This window comes from Tamandua tetradactyla, chromosome 2, assembly GCF_023851605.1.
Source record: "Tamandua tetradactyla isolate mTamTet1 chromosome 2, mTamTet1.pri, whole genome shotgun sequence".
Lineage (NCBI taxonomy): Eukaryota > Metazoa > Chordata > Mammalia > Pilosa > Myrmecophagidae > Tamandua > Tamandua tetradactyla.
The window spans coordinates 196749619-196757995 of NC_135328.1; the positions used below are offsets into that span (position 1 = coordinate 196749619).

The 8377-nt window shown below is 48.1% G+C and overlaps 1 long non-coding RNA gene across 2 annotated transcripts; it reads left to right on the plus strand.

Annotated features, from left to right (window-relative positions):
- The first annotated feature begins 3142 nt into the window (after window positions 1-3142).
- LOC143663979 (uncharacterized) lies at window positions 3143-6320 on the plus strand. 2 transcript variants are annotated; one of them, XR_013166264.1, is made up of 4 exons: window positions 3143-3277; window positions 3464-3536; window positions 3630-3711; window positions 5628-6320. It is a non-coding gene; the product is annotated as an uncharacterized LOC143663979 (long non-coding RNA). The 2 variants fall into 2 exon arrangements; XR_013166263.1 differs by lacking the exon at window positions 3464-3536.
- The last annotated feature ends 2057 nt before the right edge of the window (window positions 6321-8377 follow it).

An 8377-nucleotide genomic window follows, 5' to 3' on the forward strand; every position in this document is an offset into this window, starting at 1 on the left:
CATTAAGGAAAAAAAAAGTGTATGAGTCAGTAGAGAGAATTTACAGAGATTTATACACTAGGAAAAAAGAGAAACAGAGCTTGATTTGGTGGGTCCAGAGAAGATCTCACTGAAGAAACATTTGAACTGAGACCAGAAGGGTCAGTAGGAGCTGGTCAGACAAAAAGGATGGGAACAGCTTCTCTGGTGGCAAGAACTGCCTGTATGAAGGCCAGGGGCCAGGAGGGAGCCAGGGGCATCCCAGGAACTGAGGCCACCCGAAGCTGGAAACCTGACAAGGACTAGGTCAGATGGGACCACGCTGGCTGTGCCAAGAGCTTGAGGCTTTTCCAAAGGCAGTGGAAAAGGTTTGAGCTGGGTGGTGATGCAGCCAGACTTATGTTTTTAAAGCTCTTTGGCTGCAGTGTGGAGGGTGGAGGGGCGGGGAGGGAGAAGAACATTCCAGGAAGAGGGAGCAGCCAGGCCTGAAGGAGCAGGGCGCGTTCCAGGAACAGCCAGGAGGCAGGACAGGAGCACCAGGGGGAGATGGCAAGAGATGAGGGTGGGGTTTGGGCAGGACAAGCCACGTGGGGCCTCTTAGGTGCTGGTTCAGAGTAGGGTTTTTAAATGGGAAGACATGACATAACCCAATATATACTTTTTTAAAGTTCCCCTTAACTAAAAATAAATAAATAAAGTGAAATTAAATGAAAAAAGTTCCCCCTTAAATTCCGCCTTACTTTGTCCTACAGCCATCCCTGACCAAGGTATCAGGAGGCTCAACCCTGCAGGATGGGTAGGAGAGGATCTGGAATTATAAAGAATACAACTCAGGGGTCTGACAGATCAGCTTTAGGGTCCCGGCTCTATGGCTTCCCATCTGTGTGGCCTTGGGTGAGCTCCCAAACCTCTCTGAGCCTCAGCCCCCTGCTCAGGATACAGAGCTGAGATTTCCTACTTCACGGGGCTTTCGTGAGGCCTGATGAGCTCATGAGTGTGGTCCAGGCAGGGCATACAGCAGGTGCTCATATTTACACTGCCATCTGAGTTGGAATCGTCATGACCCAATCTCCCGGGGGAGGAGGAATCATAGACTCCCCAAAGGGCAGAAAGGCGAGGGGTGGTCACTCCTGCTTCCCAGATAAGAAATCCCAAATCCAGAGAAGGGAACTCTGGCCCGCGGGCACTGGTTGGGGGGCAGGCAGGGCCCAGTGGACTGACAGGCTGAGGGTGGTGGGTGTGAGAGTGGGTGCTCTCCGAAGCCGCAAGGACATGGGTTTGGGTATCCTCTCTGCCACTCACTAGGTGGCCTGACCTCTCTGGGTCTCAGTCACCTCATCTGTAAATGGGGTCCGTGTGCACACCCACCTCATAGTGAAGTTGGAACAAGGAGGTGCTGAAGGCTAGGCAGGGGAAGGGCCTGTGCAGGGGAGGGAGCAGTGCAAGGGAGGAGACGTGCCCGGGAGGTGGCTGTGCAGAAGAGGGAGCTGTGCTCCTCCTGGCTCCCACATTTCGATGCTCTGTCAGCCACCATTGCTGTGAAGAGAGCTGGGAGGGGGGTCAGACTGGCTGAGGCCACCCCCGAGCCCAGGACTGGGAGGAAGATGCTTAATAAACTGGCAGAAAGCAGAGGCGGAGAGGACACTGCCTGGGTAGTAATCACTCTCCCCGCTGCAGGGAGCAGCCACCCTGTCCCCTCCCCGGACTTGAGCTTCTCTTTTCCCACTTGGCTCTTCACAGATCAGCTGTCATTTCTACACCAATAACAATAACACTAAACCCGATTCCCAGATCCTTCCTCTCAGCAGAGCTTTGCCAGCACTGGCTGCCCACCACCTCCCCAGAGAGAGGGAAGCTAAAGGCAGTCTTTGGGCAAGAAAGCCAAACACCAGCACACTGTGTGTCTCTAAACAGGTGTTTTCCCGTTCTAGGCCTCAGTTTCCCCAACTGAACAATATGTGTGTTGAACTAGATACTTAAGGCTTCCTCAAATCCCCAACCAACAGTGGGGTCTCACTGCTGAGAGTTGGGCTGGGGCTCCGTGGATACCCAAGGGCTGGGAAAGAGGAAGGGTCAACCTGGCAATGCCACAGGCTGACGGGCGGGAAAGCTCTGTCAACCGGAACCAGGGCAGAGACACCCAGCAGGATTAGAAAAGTTTCCTATCACCAGAAAGCCATTTGTTTCCATGACATACTTAGTGTTTCCAGTGCAGATTGTTTTTTGCACTGGAAAGTCATGAGTGGAAAATTCCACCTGATGAAACAGCCACTAACTCCTCCAAGCACCAAACAATGGGAGGAAAGTTCTGTCCTCAGCTCACTGGGGCTTGAAATTCCATCATTGGAGCTTTGTCCCTATGGCTTGAGGCTCTGTCCTTTGTTAAAATGCAAACAATTTCACAGAAGTCCTGTCTTACTGCAAACATTTTCTTTCATTGACTAAGTATTTATTGAGCTCTTACTCTAAACCAGGCTGTAGCTAGAGGCTGGGAACAGGGAGATTAATTAAGACTTGTCTGGGGTCCATACCTTCAAGGAACTGGCAAATCCTGTGTGTATGGGGGGTGGAGGCTGCAGGTGGGGGGAAGGGGCGAGGATAATGAGGAAATCTGGCATAATGGTGTCGCCAATGACACTGGACAGAACGCAGTGCCCAGGGAACCCACAGCAGAACTGACTCGTTTTCAGAGTCCATAGTTGCACAGGGGAAGCTCGAGCTGGGGTCTGAGGGATGGACGAGGGGAAGAGAATCCCAGATGGAGGACACAGCAAGGGCCAGCGTGCGGAGTCAGGAAGCGGCATGGGGTAAGGGGGTACTAGGTGCGCTCTGCATGGCTTGAGCATAAGGTGGGAAGTGGGAAAGGAGACTGGGGCTGTAGGGACGAGTTTGCATTCTCTGGATGCTATTGATCACCTCAGGTGAAGATGCCTGTCACAGCTCTTTCTGTTCCCCATCTTCCATCTCACCTTCTCCATCAAGACCTCCCAACTCTCCTCTAGGGAGGCCTGAGCTCAGCGGTCTGGGTAGGAAGGGCCCAGCCTTAGCTCCAGGGCTGCATCCTGATTGGCTTAAGCCAGTCAGCAGATCCCCTCCTATTGGATGAGTGATTGGTTCAGGGAGTGGGCACGTGACCCAGCCCAGGCCAATTAAAGGCAGGGAGATGTTTGTGGGGGCTTCTGGGAAAAGCAGCCGTCCTGTCTTCAGAAGAAGCTTCCAGAAGGAAATTTGTCTCCTCCTTGGGCTACCATGGAGTGAGAGTGTGAAAAGCCAGGAGTGAAGGCAACAGGTGGAAGAGGTCAGAGAGAGAGAGAGAGAGAGAGAGAGAGAATGTCTGAGAAATGGAGCCACTGTCTAAGCCCCTGAATTAATGACCTCTGGGTAGATCTTCCTCTGTTAATTGTTAACATTTCTCAGTTCTCACTTAACTGAGTTAGCAAATTCCCACATTTGTTTAAGCCCATTTATTGTTTCTTTCAAGCAGAAAAGGTTCTAATTGGCGCAGGGCCATTTTTCAAGGACTGAATTTGATGGAGATGGAGAGAGAGCAGCAGCAGGTTGGGCTTTGGTTCATGGGACCGGGTGGGGCTTAGTCGAGTCAGGTGTGTTTCCTTTAGAGTCATCTCCTTGTACACTTTTCTTTCCCCCAGAAACCCCTCCCCACTAACAGTGGCCTGGAACCCCGAGAACACATTCTGATCCTGTCAAGCAGCCAGAGTGTCTTCAAGAGCCGTGAGTGCTTTCCCAGTCCCACCTGCTATCAGGCTGTGAGGCCTGGGCTGACTTATACTCTCTGGTCCTTGGTTTATGATTAATCCACCCGCTGAAAAACTGTGAGCTCCCCAAAGGCGGGGATGGTGTCCAACCCATCCCTGCCACCTCAGTGCCCAGGACAGGCCTAGCACAGAGCAGACGTGAATGGGGGCCACTGACCAGTGAGAGCTACTCCTTCCTGCTCTGACTTGCCAGGATCAGGACCAGGACTGAAGAAAAGTATCAGCTACATTTCCATCTGTCCACCCTAGAACCCCTGACTCATGCTAGAGAAGCAGGAAGTGATTTAGCAGACAGGTTGCATGCGGGAGACCTCAGCTCACAGAGAACCTGTGATTCTGTTGACAGTTCACTGAGCAGTAAGTAGATTGTAAGGGAGAAAAATCCTCTGGGCACCCAGGCTCAGGGAGTCTCTGCAGTCTTATCCTTATGGATATGGCAGTTATTGAGGGAGCATCTACCTGAGGACAGACTCAAAGTCTGAAATTGATCAGTGGGTCAAATCCACGTTTATTCTTTAAAAACAGCAAAGCCACTGCTCTGACATAGGCTGCATTGCAGATCGCTCAGAGGACACATGTTTGTATTGACAAGTTGGGGCAGAGAAGGCAGGGTAGGGGACCCACCTCTACCAGGTAGAAAGAGTACAATCCAAAGAGCTCTGGAGAATGAGTCAGGGGTTCTAAAGGGGATCTGTGTATGTGTGTATGGTGTGTGTGTGTGTGTTGTGCAGTTCACGTGTGTAACGTGAGGGTAGGGCAGGAGGGAAAGTGGGAAGGAGAAATGATGAATGATGATATGGTTCCCCATGTCATTATTCAGAGGTCTGAACAGAAAAGCCTTGAATATCAAGTTAAGGAGAGCTTTACCCTGTGGCAAATGTACTCCACACACTCACACCCTCTACTGGAGGAATGTGGACAGTGTGCCCACAGGTACCTGGAGCCATAAGATAGGCATAGGGTATCTTCCCTCTGTGTTGACTTTTAGATCGTGGAAATGCCCCTTATTTTGTATTTTATATTAAAACAATTGGGTATATCATAGAGGGCAGATTAACATGGATTTGAAATGTTAAATTGGACAATTCAGAGATCCTATGAGTTTGTGGCTGCAGCTTAGCGAAGCACTGTTAGGATACAGGCCTCCCAGTAACTTGGGTGTCCTCATGTCTTCACATCAATTAGCCGGAAGCTCCCAGTTCGCTCCTTCTTAAGGTTTTCGAAGTAGAGCTCAGCTTTCTCCAAGAGTGGAGAGATCTGTCCATGGTGCTGAAATGGTGTTACACTATTTCAACGGATGAGTTCAGACCATAATGCTTCTATGAAAGGTGGCTCAGAAAAGACCCCAAGAAAGTGAACACCTCTGAGGGCTTAGAAGTGAACATTCCTTACTGTTGCCCCTTCAGTTTCAGGACTTGGGACAGAATGCTCAGGGCAAGGTAGAGCTGAAAGGGAGGGAGGGAAGCTTGAGGAACATGATTAGGATACTTGTACGACATTTATAGGTCCCAGGAAAATAAATTTTCTTAGATTTACATGCTGTTTCCACTTCTTAAGGACCTTCAGGGGTTTTAAGAAGGAAAATAACCCCCAAGAACTTCTTTGTGTTGTGTGTGTGTGTGTGTGTGTGTGTGTGTGTGTGTGTGTGTGTGTGGTTGCTTCTGTGTGCATGTGAGTGGCTGACTGACCATGCATGTAATAGACTGTGTGTGATGGTACATATCGCATAGTAAAACAGCTGGCATCTCATAATTCAATTACTTAGGATGGAAAATGTAGGACAAATATTTAGCTAGTATTTTATCCCAATTCAAAACTGTGTGCATCCCTGTACTCCTTCTCTACCCATAGCCCTGTGGTCTTACCACCCAGGTACATCTCCTAAGAAGAGCAAGCTCTGGAATCCATGTTGGGAGGAAACTGGGGGATTCCTCCTTGGTGGAACTGAAAGGGAAGCCTCCAGAAACTTCAGAGTCCCACACACAGCTCAGCACATCCAGCCTTCTGGCTTTGTGGACCCTGATCCCCGGTTATATTTCCTGTCCAGTCTATCATGATTGAAGGGAAAGTCACCTTACCCCAGCTGCCAATATCACTCAGTACCAGCCTGCCCTTTTCCCAATCTTGCTGGATCTTGAAAGCATGGGAAGATCCAGCCCAAAAACATGGTGTTACTTTGATGAGTGGTCAGTTTGGGCACAGAAAACTGAAATAGAGTCTAGGCTTCAAATCCACTGTGGGATTTGAGGAATGTTGTTTCACCTGATATGCCTCATTTGATATTGAATGATAACTCCAGTGAGTACCCCAGGGTGACTGTCCCACAGTCAGAGCCCAGTCACTGAATCTCTGCATTCCCTCTCTCTAATGTCCACACCCATTATTTCACATAACCTGCAAGTCATTTACGCATGATTCTCCATTTGCATTTCTTTCTGGTTGATCTATTTTGCCTTCAGCTTAAAATTTCAGTTGAAATTTTGCCTTCAGCTTCTCATTATATTAATCAGCATAGCCATCACTAGCAAATGAACTCACTATTGCCTTCAAAAAATAATTGCTATTATCCAGATAAAAATAGTTGTTATTATTAATAAAATAAAAATGTGTTTACTGCATTTCTTTGATGTGTAATCTGGTTTTCTGTGCCTTTTTAAGCTTCTCTTAACTTAGACAAATCTATCCACTCCTCTTTATGAACAAGACCTTTTTCATCTTGTATCCATAGTCAATTGGATGGTGCTGCAGCCCCTCCTTGAACAACATGCTAATTTGTAAATTTGTAACTGCTTGTGACACTTCTGCTGCCACTCTAGATACTATGTATTAAGAACTTACTCTGGCCAAGCATGTTGCTAAGCACTTTGCCAAGATTATTCCTAAGAAAGAAGTGCTTCCTCGTCCTGCATTTTACAGATATGGAAATTGAGGCTTTGAAAGTTGGAATGATTGGCCCAAAGTCCCCATCTACTTAGTCAGTGGAGCTAGCCTTTAACATCAGATCTTTTTTATTCTGAAACCCATACTTTCTGCTTTCACTTTGCATCATAAAATAATGCTAGTCTTCCTCCTCCCAGTCTTCCTTCTCCTCCCTTTCTCTCTTTCCATCTCCCAGCTCTTTGCCCACAGCCCAGCACTGCCAAAGCCTTTTTGGACAGGCAGCTTGAGATCTGAGATTTCCATGTCACTTACTGCGACAGCAAGGAAATACGGCTTCAGAGACACCCCAACCCTCTGAGGAAGGAATCCAGGCCCTCCAGTCCCACAGATTTTCCTGGCTGGGAGATGACACATTGGTTTCTCCTTCACTCCTTCTATCAGCTCAGATGTGAAACTAGCTGTGCCCTCATCACCACCTTGCCGCAGATGTGTGAGTCATGATAACACTGTTTCCTTTCACACAAATGTGCCAATGAGTTTCTTCTGGACTTCACCTGCTACTCATATCTTAAGTAGAGCATTATACCCAGCTGAAAGGTAGAAACTGAGGCCTAGGATGTCATGGATTTTTAGAGATCATCAATTTCCTCATTGTATAGATAAAGAAAGTGAGACCCAAAGAGGGGGTCACATGGAAGTGGAGTGGCAAAACCATCATCAGATCCCAGGGTCCCTAATTCCCAGGCTAGTTCCTATAACAAAATGGCGGTGCAACCTGTGAGTCAACCGAAGATGTTTTGTTTTGTTTTAACTTTAGAACAATTTTTACCTTGTCTTACCTTTAAAGTTGAGATTTGAGGAGAATGGGGGAAGGAGCTATCTGGTTTAAGACTGAGATTCTTAGGTCTGCTATTGACTCAACATTTGTGACCTTGAGATAACCTCCTTTGTCATCACAGGCCTGTTTTCTCAACTGTAAAATTATGTTTCCTGGAACCAGGGTGCTGAGTTAGAGTCCTCCAACACCTGGGTTGGCTCAAACATCCTGCTCCCTCAGGGGTTTCAAAGCTGGACATAGTCTTTGCTACTACTTGGCTTGACAGTAGCTTCCTCACTTCCCCCAACAATTTTAATTTCTCTTTCTGGAAATCCTGCATGCAAGCTGGTTTGGGGGCTGAATAAGTTAATTTGTAGAAATTACCATTCCCCAAAGTTGTTCACATCAGAAGTAGCAGGTGGTTGTTCCGAGTGCTTTTGAATGAACCCCCAAGTCCTGCTGGGACAAATTCATCCCTTCAAAGCAACATCTGCTGGAAGGCAGCATTGATTTATGTCACCTTATCATAGCATTCCACTTGGTTCCTGTAACCTTTATTTAGCCAGAGTTGGAATCTCCCACCAAGAGGACCACTTCTCTGGGGACTTATCCTGGTAGGAGGCATCCTGGGCTGCCCAGGGTAGACTGTATTATAGAGGGTAGAATGGCCAACTGATAGCAGAGTGATGGGCCTCTGGGCTTGGGCAGGGGCTGATAGGAGAAGGCTGGAGGTGAGAGAGCACATGCACTAGGAGTATTCATTCTGCAGGGTCTTTCACTCAACATAGGAGTCCTTGGAAACTCATTTAATCATTTATTCACTTACTCACTCATTCACTCAAGAAACATTCCTTGGACATCAGTGTGCTGGGGTGATGTGCCAGGTTATGGGGATACAGAGGAGATTAAGAGCTTGCCTTCACCC